Genomic DNA, 20,093 nt, shown 5'->3' on the forward strand with positions numbered 1-20,093 from the left:
ATTGTTGCCCTAAGGATTGAGAACCCAATATTCACCAGAACTCCCAAATATTCAAGGGAAGTCAGAAATATTGATTTTTAGTTTTATATGTAAAAATCTGTCACTATTTTAATATCATGTACAAGATATATGACATTGCACAACTATTTAACCCCTCTTTGCCTCTATTTCCTCATCTGTAAAGTGGGAACAATATTGGAACCTAACTCACAAGGTGCTATGAGATATAAATTATTTGATATTTATGAAGAGTTTAAAGTAGTTCTTGGTGTATGGTAAGTGTGTACATACATATTTGAATATGTATCATCTAATGAATATGTAATATTCAATTTCATGTTAAATACATAATTGAATATTGAATTTATAATTTAATAACAACAACAAAAATACCTGTTTAAAGAAAGACACTGTGCAACCAAACAAAACATGTCTACAGGCCACTTGGGGCCTACAGGTTATCAGATTTGAACTGCTGTTTATATTTTAATTTTTTAACATTTATTTTACTGTAGAGACAGGGCCTAGCTATGTTGCCTAGGCTAATCCTCCCAGCTTGGCCAGCTTATACTTTAACTGAAAGCTTCATCTTGAACCACCTCTGGATCTGGTCCACCTCCTGACTCTTTTCTCCTACATAGTTTCAAAAATAGCCCTTTCTCTGACCCTAGAGTCAACAATTTTCTTAAGTCATGGCTGCTCAGCTCACCCCTGAGTCTCAAGAATACCCTAGGAGAGACAGTTTATAATATCTGCTCTTTCCCCCTACCCATGGAGATGCAAACTTCACCCTAAAAAGCAAGCTCTGAGGCTTCCTAGGCTTCAGAGGGGTCTCTATCAACTGCAACCCACTGTTCCATCAATCTTATCTGTAATATTTTCGGATCGTGCCTGCCACCCTGAAGCCAGCTGCATTATCTGCAATCAGCAGCATCGTAGGGATGGAGGATAGGCTTGTTCTCAGCAAGCAAGTTGAGAACAGGGCTAAAAATAACCATTTTCAAATTAAATTCTTGAATTGGAAAGGAAAAGAGAGAGGAGAAACAGGACACGGTATGGCAGGTTTTATTTATTTACACCAATGAATCAAAGATAAAGGAAGGAAAAAGGCGTTTTGAAGAATTTGGGCGTATGGCAGAATTTTTTCCATCTCTGGTAATGTTGTCAAAACAACAATGATGATGCAAAGCAAATGCCTGTCAGACAAACCCAAAGGAAGCTTATTTACACGTTTGGGATGAGCAGGGTTGTAAATGATGGTTTAATTGGGAAAATCTGCTTAGTCACTTGAACAAGCAGACCTAAAAACAGACATAACATAGTGCTGCAAGGAAAACAAATTTAAGAAAATTTCTTTTCCATTGCTTTACTCTAATGCATTTCCCGCTTTCCTCCTCCCTCTATTCCATTTTCATTTCCATTAGAAAAAACACTTCTCAGCATTTTCCAGGCTGCCCTTAACCTTTCTGACTTGCTTACTTGGGGCCTGTAGAAGAAAAAGCACTCTTTCAATGACTGGAGACAGGCACTAGGCAGTACCCAATGCACGTAGACTGGCCTCTGGGGCTGAAAATGTAGCTTCCTAAAAACAAACAGCACAGAGGCTGATGGATTAGGCAAGGTGTATAGAACATTCAATTTGATGCCTAGCAAATAAAAAGCATTCAATAAATATTAGTTTCCTTACCTGCCACTCAATAGGGAACTGGCATTTATTATTAAAAAAATCACCTACTCACATCTATAATAAAATTTTTTGACCGGGAAGGATTATATCAGTATAGTAACCATGATTATTTCTGGATAGGAAGTTATTGATACAGTTTCCTGCTTTACATTTTAATTTATGCTTTTCAAATTTTCTGCAAAGATTAGCCACGCATGGTGGTGGCAACCTCTAATCCCAGCTACTCGGGAGGCTGAGGCAGGAGAATCACTTGAAGCTGGGAGCGGGAGGCTGCAGTAGGCCGAGATCGCACCACTGCGCTCCAGCCTGGGCAACAAGAGTGAAACTCCATCTCAAAAAGAAAAAATACTCTGCAATGACAAATTAGAAATAAAATGATTTTTAAATCAAAAATTCTGAATGCTATTTAATTAAATATAAGTCATTTTCTAGCCTTATAATTACCTATTCCCATTCACTGACCTAACTGTCTAGTAAAAGGTAATTCATTAATGATCTAGAAAACTAAAGTTTTAGTTTTCTTTTTTGGGTCTTTTCAAAACTGTCCAGAAATTGGCATCTTGCAAAGTTTTTAATGATAAGAGGTTGGCACTACTGCCAACCATAAACTAAATTTGACTTGAAGTGGTTGTAATCTCCCAAAACACACAAAAAAGCATATAGAAATATATAAAAGAATTAGTAGAGCATGAACAATTTATTTCATCATTTCAGCCATTATTTCTAGGAAAGTCTTTTTGTTATCTGTAGCAGACATTTGTGATGAATTGTGCCATATCCCCTCTGCACACCTAATTTCAGTACTGATGCGGTGGACAGCTCCATACCTCTTTGCCAATGTCCATGGTGTCCCACTGTATCGCTTTCTGAAAAGCTGGGGAAAGTAGCTTAGCCACATGCAGGTGCAACCCAGAAATGTGAGGGAGTCTATGCCCCTCAAGGTAATCCTCATCCAATGGGGGATAAAATCTATGGATAAATGTCCCAGCTTCCTTGTCCTCCCGTGGGACAATTCTAAGCAGTAACCAGCTCGTTAACACGTACTTTACAGTTGTTGTTTTTTTCCCTTTCTTGTCTGTCTCTCTTTCCTTATTCTTGCACTTCCACTTTCTGTGATTGCCTCCAAAACAAACTCCCTGAATCTTAGTCAGTTTGGGGTGTTCTAACAGAATACCACAGACTGGTGACTTAGGCAGCAAACATTTGATTCTCACAGTTCTAGAGGATAAAAGTTCAAGATTAGGGTGCCAGCATGGTTAGGTCCTTCTCGGAGGCCCTCTTCCTGGTTTACAGATGACTGCCTTCTTGCCATATCCTCATTTGCCAGAGGGAGAGAGAGATGTCATGTCTCTCTCTCTCTTTTATAAGCTCATTAATCTCATCAAGTGGACCCCACCCTCATGACCTAATCTAACCCTAATTACCTCATAAAAGCCCCACCTCGGAATGCCATCACACTGAGGATTAGGGTTTCAACATATCAATGTTGGGGTTAAACACACATTCCGTCCATAGCATCCTGCATCAAGTCCTCATCTCAGAGTCAACTTTAAGTGGTAGGGGGACATGTGCTTAAATCCAGACTAGAACACCGTAATTATACATGTCTAGGTTAAAAAGAGTCCTTACGTTGCTAATGACAATAGTGTCACTAATAACAACTGCAGCCTAAATTTTATTGATTAGAATTTGGTGACCAAATCAAACTGACTGTGTAAGCTACCTCCTTATATAATGAGGCTGGAACAAAGTTCCTTGCTGTTTGGATGTTCTGTTTGCACACGGAGCTGTAACCGACACTGAGACAAAGTAGGCAAGTATTTTCACCAGCCAATGAGTAAAACCCACTCTTTTTCTTAACTTTCAGCCTGGAAGAAACGGAATCCTAGGAGCATGGGAGACTTAATTCATTCAGCAGTGACTATCTCTTTTTAGCCTAAGATTTGGCAGCCGAACAACAGAACAGGAATTATGTCAGCTTTTCTGCTTAGCATGAGCTCTGCCCCAGAACCAATGACATAAAATATGTATGTTTGCTTTCCCTGCCACAAAGTTGTGACACATTATCAAAGCTTTACAAAGTCACTCTATCTTAGGACACTCCTAGACAACTTGTTTCCATCTTACTTCTGGGACAAAAATATTTACTGCATCCTGCTTTCATTGTCTTTGTGAATATTACATTAAATGTTGACATGTGCTTGGCAATTCAAATTCACTGGTTAAATGTTTTTCTCCTCTCAAAATTACTTTTAATATAAGTCTAATAAATATGAATCCAAGATTCTTTACTAAACATGTGACTTTGCCTTGTCCAACCTCAGTATTTTATTCTATAAAACGCAAGTAACTAGGAAACTCCCATTTTAGGTTGTAAAAATTGCAAAAATTACAAAAATGTGTTTAGTGCAGTCCATGGCAAAAAAAAAAAGAACTTCTAAATGTCACATATTATTATTAAAATCAGGTTCAATTACAATAACTGCACAATACAAAAATACAAAGTCAGTATTGTACTTAGACTCTGGAGACACTTTAAAAGACATATAAAGTCTTCTCATTCTAACTCTTTCATTTTGTATTCAATTTAACCTTCATTAAAATTGAACTATAATGTAGAAAGAGATGAATTTCTCGAAAAAGCAAAAATGATGAAGATGTACATCTAGGAATTCACAATATAGAAAGGAAAGCAGAAACATACATAGATTTGATCAGGCACTAAACACTTACTGAATGCCAGCTTTGTACTAGAAAGTACTAGGTACTAGAGTCAAAAAGATGAATAAAACTCTATATCCTCTAAGGGAAGCAGTTGCCCAATAAACAAATAAGAGCCCTATATTAATATGATAAATATCATGTTGAAGGTAACATGAGAAGACTTTAAAAGGAATAATGAGCTTTATTAAGGGGAGTTGGAGGTAGAGGCAAGTTAAGTAAAGCTTCTCAGTTATGACTGTTAAAGGGGTACATGAAGGATGAATAGGAGTTCATAAGTTAATCAAAGGGAAGAGAGGGTTCTGGGGCACAGCATAAACAATAGCAAGGAATCACGGAAAAGTGTAGCATCTTCAGGGAACTCCGGGTAAATTAGATTAGATCCAGAAGAAATGGGTAAAATAAAGAGGAGAAATGAGAAAAAAAAAACAATTCTCATAAATGTTAGGTTGCAGTTTTTTTGAAATGACCATAATGGAGTTATAAGCAAACTTGAGTAAAATATTAATGTCACATAAGGATAGATCACTTGTTCATTTTTACCTAACTAGTTTGTGGCAAAACTAAACCTAGAAGCTGTCTCCCAACTCCAAGTGTGGTGCTCTATCCTCTAGACCAGTGGTTCATAAACAAGGGTCCCAGGACTAACAGTTGCAGCACTACCCAGGAGATTATTAGAAATACACATTCTCAGACTTCGTTCCAGAACTACTGAGCGAGAAACTCTGAGGATACAGCCCAGAAATGTGTGCCTTCAAAAGCCCTCCAGCTGATTCTGAATTACACTAAAATTTGAGAATTGCTGCTCTCGACCATGTTGTGATTTTCACATTCCCAAGGAGTTTTCACGAAGGAAACTAAAGGAAAAGCAAAGATTGCCTCTTTTTTGGTCACATAGAGAAAACAGCCTTATGTTCATAATAAAACTCTATCAATCAAGGACTTTGTGAAAATGGTATGAAAATGTTCTGCTTGAGGGAGTCCTTTGATGGCCAATATCTTAGCAGTCACAACAAGTTCAGGTGGCTGGAAAAATCAATTACAGATGTCTTTTAGGTGCGAGCTATACGGAGACCCAAGAACAGGTGCCCACCAGTGTACCTGCTAGCAGGAGTAAGGAGAGAGAAAGAAAATTATAAGAAATGGAAGAAGATGGTCACCTCTTTTCCCTAGAGTTTACTAAATTTATACTTCAAGAACTCAAGTAAGTCAATTCCCAACCTCACAATATTTTAGAGTTTAGGAGAATGTGAATAAAAGTCTCTTGGGTCATTTTTACCATCACTCATCCCTGTGTTCTCAGTGCCTGGCTCAGTTTCTTGAATATAGTATGTATTTAATAAAAGATTGTTAACTATATAGATGACATAATTAGTACAAAGAATAAAGTAATGTTTTGAGTATATGTCTACAGACGACTAACCAAAAAAGTTAAAAATAGACTGAAAACAAAAATTAAAGCTGATTTTATATAACTGAACATAAAATGTTTGAAGAAATGCAGTCTGAACACAAAGGTTATCGCATTGATTTTTCTGAAATTAGAACCATTCTGCATCCAATCAACCTGCCTCTCTATTGCTGACATCAACCATTGAAGAGATGAAGAAAAATCTCATTTGTGCCAGTAACTGGCAAACTAGCACAAGTTAATTAGTCAATTAAACTATCAGTGTAATAGGGAACGTTACAAACTAACATTAGCAGGTTAAGAGAGGCGAGCTGTTTAATTCATAAAGAGAAATGCAAGTCCACAACAGGAATTCAGATGTAGCTTAAATAAAGATGAATCACAGCAAAACTGAATTAAAGACAGGGTCTGAGTGACCTCTAGTGTTATTGAGAAGAATATTAAGAAAGTAAAAGAAAATAGCCCATGGTCCTGAATCCTAAATATGTGTGTGTGTGTGTGTGTGTGTGTGTGTGTGTGTTTTATAAGCTTCAATGCAACATAGTTATCATTTCATCCATTTAAAAGTCAACTAAGAAACAACATATAGAATTTCACATTTCAGTCTTCATCACTGAAACTCTCTGTTCTGACTTACCGACTTAGTATTAAAATGTCTTCTTTTGTATATATACAAAAGTTTGAGATCTCAGCCTTACTATTCAAATGCCTTTAGGAAAAACAGTCTTGTATTAAATGTTAAATAACAGAAGGTTTCCCAGCTGATATTGGGGAAAGGTCAAGGGAATACAGAGAAGCAATAAAGTCATTCCAATTTTAGTGTTCAGAGAGAATGTTTACATTCAGTTGCTTCACCTTCTAATGTATGCATTGATTTTTCTAAAAGCACAAGCTCTGATCACCTTCCATCAAGGTTCTTCAAAACCCTCTGATTACCTGCCAAATTAATAACCAATTCTTAGGTGGATCATTCAAGGGCTTCCATGAAATGACTTCCATGACCTTCATTTCCTCTGAAGAAGGCACTGTTGCATGTCACCACACCAGTATCATTCCTGCACATGCGGACTTCCCACATACTAATGTCTTTTTTAACTTCTAGAATTCCGCAAACCTTTGTGTAAAGATAGTCCCGAATCTTGGAAGGGCTTGCAGCTTATTTTTAATAATGTCCTGATTTCAACTCCTATTTCTATCACTTGCTAAATGTGTAATTTTTTAAAAATTGCTTAGCCTAACTTAACTAAGTTTGATCATCCCTAATATAAGGATCATGAATATATTACCCCCACTACCACTGCATAACAGAAAGTAAAGAAGGGTAGAATGAAATCAAGGTCAAATACCATCTCTGTCATTGATTAACTTTGGGATTCTGAAGAAGACAGTCAATGTCTTAGTTCCAGTTTCCTGTCTGTAAAACAGGTACAATTATAACCAACTTTATAATATTAACATGAGGATTAAAATCAGATGGCTTATATGAAAAAGAACTCAGTGTACCCTAGGCACTCAATAAGTACTTAACTCTGCACACTCTGGGACCAGTGCCTCTGCCCAACACTTCCATTTGGGGTAGGGGCATGGATGTTGGGTGAGGCCATCAAGCTTTCTAGCTGGAGTTTCTGCTTATGCTAGACCTCCTTTTCCTATTGCAAATGTAGGTCAAAGATTCAAGAAGATGTTAGTAGCACATCTAAGGCATGGTTATTATGGGCCACCTGATCATCACATTTAGTTTTCACCTACTGTCTTGACCTCTTGTGTCTTCTGCTATAATTTACAGGATGGCTCATTTAGCTCTAAGCTATATGCAGTAAAATTATTTTAGCCATAGTCTTGGTCTAAGCCAGGCTCAGGGTGAAAAGTTAAAACAAAGCTTTATTGTATGGTTCCACTAATATGAGGTGCCTAGAGTTGTCAAACTCATAGAAACAGAAACTAGAGTGGTGGTTTCCAGGAGTGCAAAATGGAAAGTTGTTTAATGGGTATAGAGTTGCAGTTTTGTAAGATGAAGGTTCTGGAGACCAGTTGCACAACAATGTGAATATATGTAACACTACTGAACTGTACACTTAGAAGTGGTTAAGACTGGCCGGGCTCTGCAGCTCATGCCTGTAATCCCAGCACTTTGGGAGGTTGAGGCAGGAGGATCACTTGAGCCCAGGAATTCGGGACCAGCCTGGGCAATATAGCAAGACCCCATCTCTAAAAAATTAAAAATTAAAAATATTTTAAATGGTCAAAAAAATGCTTTAAATGGTACCAAAACAGAGATATAGACCAATGGAACAGAACAGAACCCTCAGAAAAACTACCACACATCTACAACCATCTGATCTTTGACAAACCTGACAAAAACAAGAAATAGGGAAAGGATTCCCTATTTAATAAATGGTGCTAGGAAAACTGGCTAGCCATATGTAGAAAGCTGAAACTGGATCCCTTCCTTACACCTTATAAAAAAATTAATTCAAGATGGATTAAAGACTTAAATGTTGGCCGGGCGCGGTGGCTCACGCTTGTAATCCCAGCACTTTGGGAGGCCGAGGCGGGCGGATCACGAGGTCAGGAGATCGAGACCATGGTGAAACCCCGTCTCTACTAAAAATACAAAAAATTAGCCGGGCGTGGTGGCGGGCGCCTGTAGTCCCAGCTACTCGGAGAGGCTGAGGCAGGAGAATGGCGTGAACCCGGGAGGCGGAGCTTGCAGTGAGCCGAGATCGCGCCACTGCACTCCAGCCTGGGCGACAGAGCGAGACTCTGTCTCAAAAAAAAAAAAAAAAAAAAAAAAAGACTTAAATGTTAGACCTGAAACCATAAAAACCCTAGAAGAAAACCTAGGCACCATTCAGGATATAGGCGTGGACAAGGACTTCATGTCTAAAACACCAAAAGCAATGGCAACAAAAGCCAAAATTGACAAATGGGATCTAATTAAACCACGGAGCTTCTGCACAGCAAAAGAAACTACCATCAGAGTGAACAGGCAACCTACAGAATGGAAGAAAATTTTTACAATCTACTCATCTGACAAAGGGCTAATATCCAGAAACTACAATGAACTCAAACAAATTTACAAGAAAAAAACAAACAACCCCATCAAAAAGTGGGCGAAAGATATGAACAGACATTTCTGAAAAGAAGACATTTATGCAGCCAAAAGACACATGAAGAAATGCTCATCATCCCTGGCCATCAGAGAAATGCAAATCAAAACCACAATGAGATACCATCTCACAACAGTTAGAATGGCGATCATTAAAAAGTCAGGAAACAACAGGTGTTTCCTCCAGGATGTGGAGAAATAGAAACACTTTTACACTGTTGGTGGGACTGTAAACTAGTTCAACCATTGTGGAAGTCAGTGTGGCGATTCCTCAGGGATCTAGAACTAGAAATACCATTTGACCCAGCCATCCCATTACTGGGTATATACCCAAAGGATTATAAATCATGCTGCTATAAAGACAACACACGCACACATGTTTATTGTGGCACTATTCACAATAGCAAAGACTTGGAACCAACCCAAATGTCCATCAATGATAGACTGGATTAAGAAAATGTGGCACATATATACCATGGAATACTATGCAGCCATAAAAAATGATGATTTCATGTCCTTTGTAAGGACATGGATGAAGCTGGAAACCATCATTCTCAGCAAACTATCACAAGGACAAAAAACCAAACACCGCATGTTCTCATTCACAGGTGGGAACTGAACAATGAGAACACATGGACACAGGAAGGGGAACATCACACACCAGGGCCTGTTGTGGGGTGGGGGTAGGGTGGAGGGACAGCATTAGAAGATATACCTAATATTAAATGACAAGTTAGTGGGTGCAGCACACCAACATGGCACATGTATACATATGTAACAAACCTGCACGTTGTGCACATGTACCCTAAAACTTAAAGCATAATAAATTATGAGATGAAATTCATTATCCCTTAAACGCAACTTCTTTTGGCATCTCCATGACAGCTCACATAACACACAGTGAGCTTGCATGCAAGCATACCAACACACACAGAATAGGAAGGGTAGTTTGTTTGCTTTGTTTGTTTCTGTTTGTTTGTTTGTTTTGAGACAGAGTCTCCCTCTGTCGCCCAGACTGGAGTGCAGTGGTGCAATCTCGGCTCACTACAAGCTCTGCCTCCTGGATTCAAGCAATTCTCATGCCTCAACCTCCTGAGTAGCTGGGATTACAAGCATGCACCACCATGCCCAGCTATAATTGTGTTTTTAGTAGTGATGAGGTTTTGCTATGTTGGCCAGGCTGGTCTCAAACTCCTGGCCTCAAGTGATCCACCCACATCAGCCTCCAAAAGTGCTGGGATTACAGGCCTAAGCCACTGTGCCCGGCCTCTTTATTTATTTATTATTATTATTTTTTTTTTTTTTGAGACGGAGTCTCGCTCTGTCGCCAAGACTGGAGTGCAGTGGCGCAATCTCGGCTCACTGCAAGCTCCGCCTCCCGGGTTCATGCCATTCTCCTGCCTCAGCCTCTCCAAGTAGCTGAGACTACAGGTGCCCGCCACCACGCCCAGCTAATTTTTTGTATTTTTTAGTAGAGACGGGGTTTCACCGTGGTCTTGATCTCCTGACCTCGTGATCCGCCCGCCTCGGCCTCCAAAAGTGCTGGGATTACATGCGTGAGCCACCACGCCTGGCCGCCTCTTTATTTTTAACATAAACAGAATTACGACATGAGGTAGGATAGTTTTCGTCTAATAACATAATTTTTCTAACTGGCCCCCTACCAATATCACAAATTCTACATTATTTTGACCCCATGTTCAGGACGGGAAAGAGTACACCTCCTTGAATGCCACCTAACATGTAAGAAAAGGGTTTGATTCTAACTCATTTGGCTAAAAGTAAAAGGAATAAAGAGATCCACATTCCTCTTCCACCTAGAGCAACTTGGGCAGAACCTGGGATAAGGCCCCAGTATAAATAGCTTTGAATTCCTTTCAATTATTACCAGGATTTTGTATGATCCTTAAAATGATTTCTCAACAACAGTTAGCAGCAATTACTGATATTCCTGAAAACTTAGTAGAGCAAAGGAAGGAGTCCCAAAGCCACCTCCAGACCTGTGGCCCTTCCTGCTGAATATGCTGGAAAAAAAGGAGAAAAAACTAGAAGTCTGCACTGCTGCTTTCTCAGATTGGAAATTCCAAATTACTTTTAAAGCCTCCTCATGAATGTGTCCCTCTAATAGCCTAACCCCTATTATTGGCCTGATATACAGAATCCTTAGAGCTTGATGAAAAAGGATGAAACTCAGGAGTTTCAGGTATAAGTGAGCTGAAATAACCTGGCCCATTTATTCTCAGATCCTTGTCCTTCTCAAGTCAGTTTTCCCTATGATGCTATCTCGGTACTTCTGGGCAGATTCTAGCAATCTTAGTGTTCTCTTGCTCATGTTCACATTTTAAATTTTTATTGATGTATAACATGCATACAGAAAAGTGCACAAATTCTAATAGTACAAATTGATAAACTTTTCACAAAGTAAACATTTCTGCATAGACAGCACCCAATCAAAGAACACGGTATTGCCACAATCCCCAAAGTCCCCTTGTGCCTTGAACAAATTACCCAGGCAAGGGTAACTGGTATACCAATCAGGGTGACTTCTAACACCGTGCATTCATTTTGCCTCTTTTTCAGAACTTTATAGAACCACAATCACACAGAGTGATCCCTAAACTCATGAGATTCATCTATACTGTTCTGACTATAGTTTGTTCACTCTCGTTGCTGTACGATATGACTATATCAAGATTTGTCTATCTGGTTGTAAATGCAGGTCTCCATATAGCCATTAGCCCATCATATTTGGGTCTGTGAGTGCACATCAAATCATCGTGCCCTAAGTTTCTAGCAATCTTCTAATGATGCTCTGACAGTAGCCCCAGAACTTCCTTGCCATCCCCTGTGCATGCCAGTGATTCCCAAACTCCAGCTCTTAGGTCCAACCAGCCACTGCCCCACGTAAGAACCAGGAAAGTCCTTTTGCCAGAGAACAATACAACCTTTCTATCTTTGTAGAGATTCTGTTATTGCCTTACAGATTATTTTTGAAATTTCTATATTCTATGTGGTTTAGTTCTAGTCAATAAGTTTTATTAGGGTACTATCTCAGTGCCAAGCACTGTGCTGCTTGCTGGGCTATGAAATAAAGGAAGGTATAGTCCCACAATTGGGGGAGCTTAAACACTGTTAGAAATAAACATGAGGCCAAGCTTGGACGCTATTAAAAATCAACATGAGGCCGGGCACGGCGACTCACACCTGTAATCTCAGCACTTTGGGAGGCCGAGTTGGGTGGGTCACCTGAGGTCAGGAGTTCGAGACCAGCCTGGCCAACATGGTGAAACCCCATCTCTGCTAAAAATACAAAACTTAGCCAGGTGTAGTGGCACACGCCTGTAGTCCCAGCTACTCAGGAGGCCAAGGCAAGAGATCTGCTTGAACCTGGGAGGCGGAGGTTGCAGTGAGCTGAGATTGCGCCACTGCACTCCAGCCGGGGTGACAGAGCAAGACTCTGTCTCAAAAAAAAAAAAAAAAGAAAAGAAAAGAAATAAACATGATATTGCTTATGTGCCCCCCTCCACCAAAGTATATGTGCTGCCCAAATTTCTCATCAATGTAGTTCTAACTCCAGGGAAGAGTAAGCACATAGCCCTGGGGCTGAGGGAGAATCAGGGAAGTCTTAAGTAATCACTTAGTCACCCCAAGTGTAAAATGCCATTTAAGTATTGTATATCAGTAAAGGTTAGCTTAATAATATAATCATGCCTACTTTAATATTAAAAACATTTCCCTTCATTATTGTCAGTTAAAACAGACACTTCGCGACAATGTGTCCTGTTTAACACCTGAAATTTAGTACCCCTATGAATCACCAATATTTTAAACCACTACAGACATCACCATAGAAGTTTGAGAAGGACGAATCTAAACAGCCCGTAAAAATTTACCACAAAATAAAAGAAGAGGCACCTCAATCAATCTTGTAGACGAGCCACAAAAACCTGGCCATATTGTGTTTTCACATATACTAATTGACCTATTAGTATATGTGACCTATTAGTATAAGTTTTATTAGGGTACTATCTCAGTGCCAAGCACTGTGCTGCTTGCTGGGCTATGAAATAAAGGAAGGTATAGTCCCACAATTGGGACTATAATCTTCAGATATTTTATTCATTTTAAACAACCACACATATCACAGTAAGTATCTGAGGCTTTAAATCACAAATCTCCCTAAAACACAACCTGAAATTCTAGTGTCATTCATACATTTAATAACCAAAAAAGTAATACTTATGATTTTCCTAACTGTTTGAAAGTAGAAAATGACTCCTGGGAAGGCAGAGAAGCCAATTTGCTATACGCAGCTTTCATTTCCTACTCTTAATTCAAATCTTCATAAAATTATTTCAAGTCTTGGCACCAGTAGTGGCATTCCAAAGTAGCTCATAGGAGGACCTTTTAGGAGGGACATTTAGATGTAAATACAGTCTGCATATCAACTGAAACAGTCTGTGGACTTCGAGTCCTTAAAACAGACATCTTTCTAACCACAAAGAAGGAAATACATGAGAGTGGCACAGATGATCAGAACTAAAGGTGAAATTCCTTCGTGTACTCTTACTTGGGCTTTTTTGCTGTGTCTTTCTGTGAAAAGAGAAACATGATCTTTTTACTTGTTTGTATGCACATCCTCTAAGTCAGGGGAGGCCCAAGGGTATGTACAATGCGGAAACCTAAGGATGTAGGTAAGAATTAAAGTCTTGAAGTCAAACGATATCATCTAGGCTAACGAAGAAAAGAAAAGATGCATGAGATCTGAGCGCTAGTCTGATCCAGTATCGAGGTAGGGAAGAGGAGGACAGGCTGAAAGTGAACTTTAGAAGAAGCAGCCTATGGTGTAGGAGGAAAAACAGGAGTGTGGGATGTCTTAAAAACAAATAACCCAATCAAAAAGTGGGCCAAGTACATGAATAGACACTGCTTAAAAGAAGGTGAAAAATGCTCATCATCAGTAATCATCAGAGAAATGCAAACCAAAACCACAATGCCACACTATCTCACACGAGTCAGAATGGCTTTTATTAAAAAGTCCAAAAAATAACAGATGTTGGTAAGGCTGTAGAGAAGAGGGAACATTTATACACCGTTGGGAGGAATATAAATTAGTCCAACCACTGTGGAGAGCAGTTTGCAGAATCCCAAAGAACTAAGAGTTGAACTACCATCTGACCCACCAATCTCATTACTGGGTATATACCCAAAAAACAGCTAATCATCCCACCAAAAAGACACTTGCACCCATATGTTCATTGCAGCACTATTCACAATGGCAAAGGCATGGAACCAACCCAGATGTCCATCAACAGTGGACTGGTTAAAGAAAATGTGGTACATATACAACATGAAATACTACACAGCCATAAAAAGGAATAAAGTCAGTCGTGTTATTTGCAGCAATGTGGACGGAGCTGGGAGGCATTATCCTAAGTGAAGTAACGCAGAAACAGAAAACCAAATACCACACGTTCTCACTTATAAGTGGCAGCTAAATATTGGGTCCTCAGGGACCTAAAGATGGCAACAATAGACACTGGGGCCTACTAGAAGGAGGAGAGGGGGAGGAAGGCAAGGGCTGAAAAACTACCTGGCCAGGCACGGTGGCTCACGCCTGTAATCTCAACACTTTGGGAGGCCGAGGCGGGTGGATCACGAAGTCAGGAGATTGAGACCATCCTGGTTAACACGGTGAAACCCCGTCTCTTCTAAAAATACAAAAAAAAATTAGCTGGGCATGGTGGCGGGCACCTGTAGTCCCAGCTACTCAGGAAGTTAAGCCAGGAGAATGGTGTTAACCCAGGAGTTGGAGCCTGCAGTGAGCCGAGATCGTGCCACTGCACTCCAGCCTGGGCAACAGAGCAAGAGTCCATCTCAAAAAAAAAAAAAAAAAAAACACTACCTATTGGGTACTATGCTCACTATCTGGGTGATAGATTCATTCACACCCAAAACCTCAGCATCACGCATTTTATCTTTGCAGCAAACCTGCACATGTACCCTCTGATTCTAAAATAAATGTTAGAAAAAAATTACGTTGGGGGAAAGAAATGTTTCAACAAGGAAAGGATAATCAACCATTTCAAAAGCTGCTCAAAGGCTAAACAAGATGAATTTTAAGAAGTGGCCAATGACAGCAGCAAGATAAAGGCACCAATAATCATGACAAATGAAGTTTCTAGAGGTAGGGAGGGCAGAAATGGAGGAAAGGAAGTACAGCGAAAATATATAAATAGAGGATATAGATACTTTTCAGAAATTTGCGATAAAGAAAAATGCACAAGTTGATAGTATCTGAAGCAGAACTTCTTTTTTTTTTTTTTTTTTTTGAGACAGGGTCTTGCTCTGTCATGCAAGCTGGAATGCAGTGGCATGATCATAGCTCACTACAACTTCAATCTCCTGGCCTCAATGTATTCTCCACCTCAGCCTCCTGAGTAACTGAGACTACAGGTACATGTCACCATGCCTGGCTAATTTTGGTATTTTGTGTAGAAATGGGGTTTTGCCATGTTGCCCAGACTGGCCTCTAACTCCAGGGCTCAAGCAATCCTCCTGCCTTGATCTCCCAATGTGCTGAGACTACAAGCCTGAGTCACCGTGCCAGGCCAGGACTTTCAAAAGGTGAAATATATGAGGTCATGTGTTTATACTGGTGAGATAAATCTGGCAAGAAGAGGATAATGGGTGATTCAGAAGAGAAAGGAGTGAATGCAGGCTTGAAGTTCTCAAGCAGATGATAGACAGGTATGAGGTCTAGTATCTGAGGTGTGTGAGGAGGGGAATAGATAAAGGCTGGACATTTCCTCCTGTATGAAAGAGGGATTGGCAGAAGATGTAGGCATTTGGGAGATTTATCATGGGGAAGCTGGATTAATTTTCTTCTGATTACTTCAGTTTGTTTCAGTGAAATAAACAGGGAGGCGATAAGCTAGGAAAAGAGGAAGGGGGTATTGAAATTTTGAGGAAAAATGGGATAGTTTTTTTTATAATTCTGATAACCTGTGGTGTTTTCCTCATGGAGCCCCAGCTAGTAGGAAAAAGACACCCAAAAATTCTCTCACAATTGCACAACAACAATAAAGAGGCCAAGTGAAGAAAAATAACAGCTGTTGGGATAGAGTAAACAAGGGGACCCTACTTTACCTGGGAGTGTAGCTGAGGTGCAGTGAAGTAATGGAGGGCCTCTCAGATTCTGAGACCTAAAATCTGAGTTGGCATGTTCCAGAAAAGCATGCAGGGAAGAGTAGAAGAACTTGGCAAGTTAAAAAGACTGAGGCCAGGCACAGTGGTTCACACCTGTAATCCCAGCATGTTGGGAGGCTGAGGTGGGAGGATCACCTGAGTCTAGGAGTTTGAAACAAGCCTGGGCAACAGAGCAAGACCCCAGTTCTACATAAAGAAAAAGAAAAAATTAGCCAGGTGTGATAGTGTGTGCCTGTGGAACCAGCTGCTCTGGAGGCTGAGGCCAGAGGATCACTTGAACCCAGGATGAGGTCGAGGCTGCAGTAAGCTGTGATGGCGCCACTGCACTCCAGCCTGGATGACAGAGAGAGACCCTGTTTCAAAAAAAATACTGAGAGAAGACCGTTGTGGATAGAATACAATCAGTTGATGGGGCATGAAGTGAGTCTGTAGAAACAGATGGAGGCCAGACCATGTGGGTCTTCTGTGTCAGGCTGGGGATTGGTGTTTTTGTTTCAATGGTGTGAAGAAGCTCTTGAAGGCTTTTTAGCAATGTTCACGGCAAAAATGATCAAAAGTGCCTATTACACCGTTCTATCTGGCTGCAGCATAGAAAATGATGCAGAAGTGAAAACAGTATAATTGGGGGAAACAGGCCATTGAGGTAGAGGAAATGACAGTATCTTAAACCAAGGGGATGATAGTAAGATGGAGAAATATTTCAGAACTAGAAATGACAGGACCTGTCATTAGATTACAGGCAAGGAGTAAGGAAAAGAGAGATGTCAAAGATGAATTATTAACAGTATGACATTGAGGTGGTGGGGTGGATAAATCACTGGAAAAAAAAAGGGGGGGACAATTTGAGGAAGAAGCAAAACAGATTCCAGTGGGTCAGGCTGAGCAAGAGGCCATCTAACATTGGTCCTGGTGAATTTGAAATGCCAGCATCACATTTACCCTCATACCAAGCCCCAGCCCCTTGTATCAAAGCAATGTGAATCTGGGGGTGGGGGAAAAAGCTGGAGTCATTAGCACTTGCCTGTGGGACTAAAGGGTTCTATATTCAGAGATGTTTTACTTCAGTCAAAATACAAACAAAGAGAAATGTTAATTATCCAAGCCAGAACCTAAAGAATTCAAGCTAAGTAATGACCCACAGCACTAGAACCAATTAAACACTGAGATCTGAAAGACAGTATGGTAGCATCGCTCATAAAATGCAAACACTCTATCATTCATGGAATTTGGCCCCACTAAATGGAGAAAACAATCAAATAAAGGAAGTCTTCATAAACTCTGTGTTGACTTCCTTCTTGATAATTTGACAGACAAGATACAAAAAGCTTCCTTTTGGAGCTGACTCCATTCTAAGAACAGTAACCAACAATCTGGCTGACTGGCTACAACTATCAGTTAAGAAAGTAAACGAGTTTTCCATCCCATTCTCAGCATTCACCTCTTATGTTTTCCCCTTCACATATATTTTGAGATAGAATAAGAACCCCATCTAGAGTTTATCATAGGAAATTGTTCAAGTAGAAAACTATATGAAAATAACTCCACTGGAGAGAAATGGTTGAAAAACAGTACTAGGATACATTTACATGGTTTCTAGATGTATTGTTGACCCAATATGGTATGGTAAAAATAGACCTTACTGATAAATTAATACTTATGTATGTGGATATAGATGTAGATATTTGGGCAGAGCTTTGTAAAAATATGAAATTAACATTTAAGAAATTAACAGAATGTGACCAAGCATGGTGGCTCACACCTGTAATTCTCAGCACTTTGGGAGGCCAAGGCGGGTGGATCACTGGAGGCCAGGAATTCAAAACCAGCCTGACCAACATGGCAAAACCTGTCTCTACTAAAAATACAAAAATTAGCCTACTGTGGTGGCACACGCCTGTAATCCCAGCTACTTGGGAGGTTGAGGCATGAGAGTCGCTTGAATCCAGGAGGCGGAGGTTGCACTGAGCTCAGTTCGCACCACTGCACTCCAGCCTGGGTAAGAGTGAGACTCCGTCCCGAAAGGACAGGACAGGACGGGACAGGGACAGGGACAGGGACAGGGACAGGGACAGGGACAGGGACAGGACAGGAAAGAAAAGAAAGGAAGGAAGGAAGGAGGGAAGGAGGGAAGGAGGAAAGGAGGGAGGGAAAGAAATTAACAGAATGTATCTCACTTCTTGATATTCTTAGCACATTAAGACACACAGTGCCTTTTTTACATAGCTGTCCTACTCGGAAACATTTTAAAACTTTAAAAGTACATCTGCTAACATCTTCATAAAGAACAGTGCGTTCGGTCTGTTCTTTGAAATGAAGTGTCAACCATCACTGCAATTCTTAGAACGGAGATGTTAAGAGTCTGTGGTGACAAGAATGGGCCCATGTAGGCTGCTGATAGTACAGATTCCTACAAATGTCTCCGTGTACTTCTGAGCCATGTAAATGATCCATGCCTAATGGATCATGAAGAGCATTTTGAAGCCCCCTTGTCCCTGAATGTCATTGACTCTCAAGACCTTGTCAAAAACCACCAGTGGTTGCCGCGATGATATCTCCCAAGTGCCCCTTCCCCAAAGCAACTTTCAAATGCATTTGAAGGCTCTCAAAAGCTGGCAGCAAAATTCAAGGGGAATTCAACAGTGTACATCTGAGCTTTAAAAAAAACAGTTAAACCTGAGATAATATTTGAGAAATTGATGTTTCACAGTGGGAACAGTAAGCTATTACTACATAGGAGTTTCATTTTTATCCAATTGGAATGAAATAATAGCCAATAGAGATAGAACACTTGCTGAGTGTCAGACTGTAACAAATTATTTACATTTGTATGTCATTTAACTTTCACAAGTTTCCTGTAAGTACCATTATCATTCCCATTTTATGGACGATGTCCTCTGAGATGCCAAGAGACATTCCTCATTTAGTAAGTGGCAAAATGGTGATTCAAACTCAGGTTTCTCTGGTTCCAGAAGGTGAGCTTGTGAGCACCTTCCAAGGGTCCCATATGCCATTATATGGAATTCTACAAACTCAGAAAAGTTTCAGTGGAAACTTCATGTGGAAAATCATACATTTTTCCAAAAAATTCAGTGGAAATCATATATTTACTCATGAAGAAACTCCCAAAAAAGGAAGTTTGGGGTTGACAAAATTAAATTCGTATCCCAACTCTGACATTTGTGGTCTATGCAACCTCAGGCAAGTTTATTTAACAACTCAGTGTGGTAATGAGAAACTCAATGAGGTGAATGTTATAATCCCTATTTTACAGATGAACATGCTGGTTAAAAGTAACCTTGGGTGTGACTATAAACAAGATTGTTGACGCCTTTATTTGAAAACACTACAAAAAAAAAAAAAAAGTGGTGCTAAATTTCACTCAGTCTAACCCAGATCACAGGATTGAATAAACTAGAATTTGGGGACTACATAGTAGTCCCCCTGTATTCATCTGTTTTCACACTGCTATTAAAAAATACCTGAGACTGGGTAATTTATAAGGGAAAGAGGTGTAATTAACTCACCATCCTATGTGCCTGGGGAGGCCTCAGGAAACTTACAATCATGGTAGAAGTAGAAGGGGAAGCAGGTACCTTCTTCAAAAGGCAGCAGGAGAGAGAGAAGGGGGAAGCACCAGACAACCATCAAACAATCAGATCTTGTCGGAACTCACTATCATGAGAACAGCAAGTGGGAAATCTGCCCCCATGATCCAATCACCTCCCACCAGGTCCCTCCCTCAACACTTGGGGATTACAATTTGAGATGAGATTTGGGTGGGGACACAGAGCCAGATCATATCACTCCCTTTATCCATAGGGGATGCATTTTAACATGCATAGTAGATGCCTGAAACCATACATAGTACTAAACCTTATACACTGTATATACTATGTTTTTTTCCTATACACACATACCCATGGTAAAAATTATAAATTAGGTAAAGCAAAAGATTA

The 20,093-nt window shown here is 40.0% G+C and overlaps 1 long non-coding RNA gene across 1 annotated transcript in view; it reads right to left on the bottom strand.

The window, feature by feature from the left end:
* Positions 1-1,054: 1,054 nt before the first annotated feature.
* The window catches only part of LOC129493245 (uncharacterized), a 98,057-nt gene continuing 79,018 nt past the window's right edge, over positions 1,055-20,093 (bottom strand). Inside the window, exons 4-5 of the long non-coding RNA XR_010114186.1 lie at positions 1,480-1,582; positions 1,055-1,196 (exon numbers count right to left, since the gene is read on the bottom strand). This is a non-coding gene — a long non-coding RNA (uncharacterized lncRNA). The remainder of the gene's footprint in view (positions 1,197-1,479; positions 1,583-20,093) is intronic.

This window comes from Symphalangus syndactylus, chromosome 11 (genome assembly GCF_028878055.3).
Source record: "Symphalangus syndactylus isolate Jambi chromosome 11, NHGRI_mSymSyn1-v2.1_pri, whole genome shotgun sequence".
NCBI classification, from domain to species: Eukaryota; Metazoa; Chordata; class Mammalia; order Primates; family Hylobatidae; genus Symphalangus; species Symphalangus syndactylus.